Below are 6,249 nucleotides of genomic sequence, written 5' to 3' on the forward strand. Positions count from 1 at the left end.
AGGCCAGAGAGATTGAAGTCACCTGCCCAAGACCACAGAGCAGGAAAGTAGCAGGAGCAGAATCACAGACCCGGGCCGTGTGGGTGGGAGTCCATGCTCTTGACAGCTGCCCTACCCCCTGCCATGGCCCTTTGTGCAGGTGTCACAGCCCCTGTCTTACATAAGGGGAAACTGAGGCACAATGAGCATAAGAGACTTGTGCACAACTACCAGGGAATCTGGCCATTTCAGGGTCAGGTACAACTTGATGTGAAATGGGAACATTTCCACTGACTCCTTTTATTTAATGGACATGAGGCTGCTTCCCAGAGGGGGTAAGATTCTGCCCAGTGACACACAGCTAGAGCCCATGGAGCTGCAAGTCTGTCCCCATTCACCACTCACGGTGAGCCTCAGCCCCCAGCAGTACCGCCTGAGCTGAACGGTAGCCCCACACACATCTGTGGCCTCAGCCACATGAATGGGCTGCAGTCCCTGCAGTCAGCTTACCTCCCATCCTTGTCACCACCCATGTCCTAGCTCTGGGCTTGGCAATGATGGGGGCAGTAGACTCTGATTTCTCCAGTAAGTTGGGGGTCATGTGCTTGTGCGTGGGGTGGGGTGTAGGAGTTGAAAAAACATCTCTTTTTCAGACAGCCCTGAGTTCTAACGTGCGCTCTGTCACTATCAGCCGTGTGACCCAGGACAGGCCACTCGGTCTCCCTGGTTCTCATTCTGCCTCATATAGAAAGTAAGGGCATTGGGAGAATTTCATGAAATAAGTCCCTGCACCAGACCTCACACTGACCGGTTCTAGAAGCTGGTAGGGGTTGCAAATCAGAAGCCGTCAGAGGGCAGGGAGTGGAAGGATGCGTGTTCCATGGCTCCCAGATGGGCCCCTGCCTCGGGCCACCAGTCTGCACCCCCTAAGTACAACCTGCTCCCCTCACAGATGGGGAAACTGAGGTCCAAGCAGAGGAGAGCGTGCCTGCGGCCACATAGCTCTCTATTTCTCATGGAACTAAACTCATCAAGCTAGTAAAACACAAAGACAAAGGAATCCTTGAACTTGGAATTTGAAAACCTGCGGGGAAGGAGCTGGAAATGAGGAAGCCTATCCTCGCAGACTTTTAAAAGTTTCTTTTGAATCAAACCATGAAATGAAGCAGGACACTGGTTTCTCTTTGCCACCCTTTTTCTGGCCTTCATGCCTCTAAGTAAGCCAAACGTGACAGACCGCACGTTACGCAATACATGTTTATGTTTTTCTTACACAAGCCCGCACTGGCTCAGTAGATTTCCACTTCCCTCGGCTCCTCTCCGCGTCCCCTCTGGGGTTTGCTGCGGGCCTTCACGGTTTGGGTTTGCAGTAACCCCTCGTCTTTGCGGGGCTCAGAGATCATGAGAGATTTGGGCCTCTGCCGGGGGGCGGGGCGGGGGAGGGGGACTAAATATGCCAGTGGCCTCAGGGGCCGTGGCTTCCAGCCCTGATGGGACCACTGGCATCCCCTTGGCCTTGGGCAAGCAAGTCCCTAGCTGTCGAAGTCGAGGCGGGGGAAGACCAAAACGAGTTTCCCCTGTACTAACACTGGATTTTCAATTAGAAGGTATTTGGATTTGGTAGAGCAAAATGGATTGAGACTCCCGTGGGGGTGCAGGGTGGGTGGGGTGCCCTCTTCCTCCAAGGGCTGCTGGCCCGGGCTGAGCCGGGGAAGGGTCCCAGCGGTGCTGAGCACATCCATCTCGGTGGGTGTAACATCACCTATTTCGACTCCTTCTTTCTACAGTAAAAGGTCTGAGGCCCAGAGAGGGTCGGAGCCTTGCCAAGGCCACACACCGAATCAGCGACAAAGCTGGAACGAGTCTTGGTTCTCCCGCCACTTGAACTGCAGCCGGAGACAGCCGTGTCCGCTGCTCTCAGACTCTGTGAATGCCAGAACTGAGCCCCGAGGGACCTTCACATTGGGCTTGGGCCTCCTGTCGGCTTCCTTTTGCCTCTGAATTATTCCTTTAGGGCCCCCAAGCTTCTGCTTTCTCCATGCCCTTCTATCAAAGGCCGCACCCTGCACCCCCGAAGCCTCATGCTGGGGAAGGCAACGGGAGTGGACAAAGTAAACGGTGAAAGCACCCAGAGACGCGGCCCCTGCTCGGCCGTGAACTGCCTCTGAGTTTGGAGAAGTTTAAATTCGATTCTCCGAGTATTTATGTATTGCCTCTTGGCTGGCGAACCCTGTGCCGAGTGCACACCAGCACCAGCATCGCTGTCCCGGTCGTCACACCCAGTAAACAGCAGATGTTTTATGCGCACTGTCTCATCTAATGTCCCCTCAATGGTTACCCTGTGGAGTGGGAATGATTATCAGCCCCATTTTATAGATGGAGAAATTGAGGCCTCCAGAGGTTGAGCAACTTACTGAAAACCACAGACCTGGTGGCTTATGAATCTGGGATTTAATCTCGGGCATTTTGATTCCAGAACCCAGCATTCAGTCCTTCTGATTACAAAGCTGAAGCCAGAGACCTTGAAACAGAAAATGCTTGGAAGGGGTCAGGCTAAATGAAGAAGGGGCAGCATCGTGTGTGGCTCAGGCCAGAAGCTCTGAGGCCACAATGCCTGAGTTCAATTCCATAGCAGCTGTGTGACCTTGGACAGGTTAATTAACCTCTCTGAACCTGCGTTTCCTGGAGATGACAAGGGTGCACTTCCTCACAGAGCTGTTGTGCAAATTCAATACGTACAAAGTGCCAAGAAATGCTTGACACAAAGCCAACTGTCAGGCAGGCTTAGCTGCTATCGATAGAGTTATGGATTTTTAGAGAGCCGCATGGGAGTCTGGTGGCCTTGGCCTTGGTCATCTTTGTGGCCCCCATCTCCAAGAACTGATGACAGAAAAATTGTATCCTTCCCATGCTCCAGAGATCAAGGCTGGGGGCCGGGGCCGGGTGAGAGGAATGAGGGCAAAGTTTGTCTACGGTTTTTCTAAGAGGACAGAGACGTTGAGCAGTGCTCCAGGGTCACTCAGCATCAAAGGGGCCTTGAGGCCAGCCCAGCTGGGTTTCTCCCATTGCCCAGCTGACCCCTAAGACCCAAGAGAATCATGTTGGTGGGAGAAAGAGATTTGGAAGGGTGAATTCTGGAGCTAGGTGACCCCAGTTGGAATCCTGGAGAGTGTGAAATTTGGGGCAAATTATGAGCTTCTCTGTTCCCGATTTCCTTATCTGTAAAATGGGAGTAATCTCAGTAACCACCTCAGAAGTTTGCTCTAAGCCTCGGATGGCGGAGCGCGTGTAAGGAGCTCAGCAGCTGGTGGCTAGATCGAGGGCTCAGCAGCACGGCTGAAAGCCTGGGCCAGGGCCCCCTCCAGGGTTTCCCATCTTCCACGGCGCACAAGGGCGCTGAGACCCAATGAGCACAGGGGGCCCAGCACGGTTCTGTTCTGGGCGTCTCTGCAGAGGATGGAGCCCCGATGAGTGGCTAGAACTCTGGGCTCTGGTCCCACCTGGCTTTCCAGAAGGTCCCTATGGGAACCTGGACTCCCCACTGTCCCTCTCTGGGCCTGACTTTTCTCACCTGCAAAAAGGGAAGCACAGGGAAGGTGGTGAGGCCGGCAGGAGACAACCAACAAGGGGGACACGGGAGCTGTGCCAAGAGAGGTGTGCTCCTTCCTGGGGTCTCCCCATCCACACGGCTCACCGAGCACAAGTGTATTCACCAGTAGGTCCTGGTGAGGCCCCGGGGGCAGGCTTGGGAGTGGAAAGGGACCTCCGGGACTGCTGTTGCCATGATGACAGGGGGTCCAGCCCCAGCCTGTTCCATCCTCCCTGCATCCCCGGGACCTGTCCGGCGGCACAGGGGCCCCGACGCCTCTCTGGAGGCTCTCCCCAGTGGAAGGCATACTTACAGTTACTGTCCCAGGCCGGGGCCGGTGACCAAGGCTGAGGAGACCGAGCCTTGTTCTGGTTCCTATTTAAGCCGTGGGCTCACAGGGATGATGGGGGAGGTTGCTGGTGAATATTAACTAAGGTCACCCCAGTTATCAGAGGAGCAAACAGGGACTAAGTCCAGAGGCCACTGCTGAGCTGCCCACCCGTGCCACACGTACGCGCCCTGCCCAGGCAGCCCACAGCCCTCTGTCCTGTCTACCAAAGGGAGTCATTGTACCCAGCTCATAAACCGTGGCGTCCTGCATCCACGGAGAGGTGGCATGACTCAGGCACTCTTGGGGTTAGCATTCCTTGGGTGGCCTACACTCCCACTGGGGAATTCCCACTGGCTGCCCCAGCAAGAGCTGCGCTTTACCCAACCACCTTGAGATGCCTGCTGCTGGAGACGCAGTGAGCTTGGGAGGGGGCAGGGAAGTGAAAACGCCTTTGGCAGAGAAGGAAACGGAGGTCCAGAGTGGAAAGGCTGCTCATTCGTAGTTACCAAGCTAGCCCCAGCTATGAACTCTGACGATTCTCCCGAGAAGGAATACAGGCCATGACCCAGGCTGACACAGCCGCTTTGGGCTGGCACGGGTGGCCAGGGGCACAGAGCAGGGGTCAGATGGTAAATATGTAAAGCAGGGCTGTGCTATCTCAGACAAGCAGCTTCACCTCTCCGAACCAGGAGGTGGTTTTGTCCGCATCGGAGGGGTTTGGAAGTCCCACTCCCTAGCACGGTTGTCAGGGATGTGCACAATAACTTCTGTAAAGTGCCCCGCACACAGTGAGCTTTTTATTTGGGTCTGCTCAGCCAGGCTCTCCAGGCTTCTCTGGGCAGGACGAGGCTGAATTCTCAGCCAGCCTCGGCCTGTTACTGTGTTCACTGGGTGTGGCTCCCAGCAGAGGAATGCGATCCACATACTGCTTGAATTTTCCTGGGAAGGTGGCCCTGTTCTGGGGCTAATGCAGGTCCCCGGGGCGCTGGCAGTGGGGGAGGTGGTGGCACAGGGTTGAGACTGGCTGGGCCTCGCTTGACTGCGATCTCTTCAAAAACCTAAGGCAGACCGCATCCCTCTCTGTGCACTCTGACGGCGCATGGCACATGGCAGGTGCTCTATAGCTATTTGATGGTGTGGCAGAGTGCAGTTTTGTCCCTTCTCTCATTCCTCTGGTCCCAAATGTGGGACTGTGCCAGGTGAATGGCCTGCAGCTTCCTTGGCTACATAGGTTCAGACCTGAGAACCCAGCTCCCCTATTCACTGACCGTGAGATCTCAGACAAGCTGTTCCACCTCCCCGTGCCTCAGTTTCCCCACCTGTAAAATAAGGATCACAGCAGTACCCACCTCGTTGGGCTGCTATGAGGATTGAATGCAGCAGTTCTGGGTAAGCTCAGAGTCCAGTGCTGGGTGTGCACAGCGAGCCCTTTATGATGTGGTCCTACCTGTGCCAGTGGGGCTCCCTGGTGTCACTGCGGGAGGTGGGCCTTCCAGGAATGCCCCCCAGGCTTCTCCCATCCAGTGCTCTCAGTGACCCTGGGAGGGGAGTCTGTACCACCTGCCAGACAAGAGCAGGAAGGAGCTCAGAGAGAGTAGGATTCCCCGATCCCACCCTGACCCCCCCAGTTCCACAATCTGGCTGCAGGCTCTTTCCCCCCAGCTGGCTGGGTGGGCTTCTTCCCATCGGGCCTCTATATCCCCTCACACGTCAGAGAGCTGGTTGACTGAGGTGAGGCCTGACCTCCATACCTCCTGGGCATCTCTTCTTCTCCCTATGCGTCAGTTTCTCCATCTGTACCATGGCCTCCCTCCAAACCCAGCTGCCCCTCCTGCCTCCCGCAGTGGATGGGCAATGCCAAGTGTCCCTCCTTCCGCGCTGTTGCCAAGCTTGGCTCCCTCAGCCTGTGGCATCTGGGCTGGTGGGAGGGCACTGCCCTACGCCCCCCTGCCTCCAATCCTCGAGCTGCGGTGGCCTCCACACCTCCTACAGAGGCTTGCCTCCTCTTTCTCCTCCTTCTCTGGGACTCTGTACGCACCCTGAGCCGGGCACGGTCTCTGCTGGCCTTGCCCTCTGCCAGAGGAGGGAGGCTCTGGGTGTCAGAGGCAGCAGGTCCGGGAGGGGCGGGGAACTGGGACAGGAAGCCGCCTTGCACAAAGCTGTGGGTAGCCAGGCGGGTGCAGCCAGGCCTCCCTGGCCCAGGCAGTCCTGCTTGTCACCTGCTGTTCTAGCTGGGTCCCGTCTGTGTGACCCTGACGAGTCACCCAGTCCCTCTGAGCTTCTGTCCGAGGGAGGGTCGCACTGGGCTCAGAGGGTTCGTGGGCATAGCAGGTGTCACCCTCCTGGCCGA

The 6,249-nt window shown here is 56.5% G+C and overlaps 1 long non-coding RNA gene across 2 annotated transcripts; it reads right to left on the reverse strand.

The window, feature by feature from the left end:
* Positions 1–2,970: 2,970 nt before the first annotated feature.
* LOC117796015 lies at positions 2,971–6,164 on the reverse strand. Of its 2 annotated transcripts, XR_004620288.1 has the most exons (4): positions 5,883–6,164; positions 5,249–5,459; positions 3,882–3,984; positions 2,971–3,550 (listed from the first exon to the last, which is right to left on the reverse strand). It is a non-coding gene; the product is annotated as an uncharacterized LOC117796015 (long non-coding RNA). The 2 variants fall into 2 exon arrangements; XR_004620287.1 differs by having other exon boundaries at positions 2,971–3,984; positions 5,168–5,459; positions 5,883–6,163.
* Positions 6,165–6,249: the final 85 nt, after the last annotated feature.

The sequence above is a fragment of the Ailuropoda melanoleuca genome, chromosome 14, assembly GCF_002007445.2.
Source record: "Ailuropoda melanoleuca isolate Jingjing chromosome 14, ASM200744v2, whole genome shotgun sequence".
In the NCBI taxonomy this organism is placed as follows: domain Eukaryota; kingdom Metazoa; phylum Chordata; class Mammalia; order Carnivora; family Ursidae; genus Ailuropoda; species Ailuropoda melanoleuca.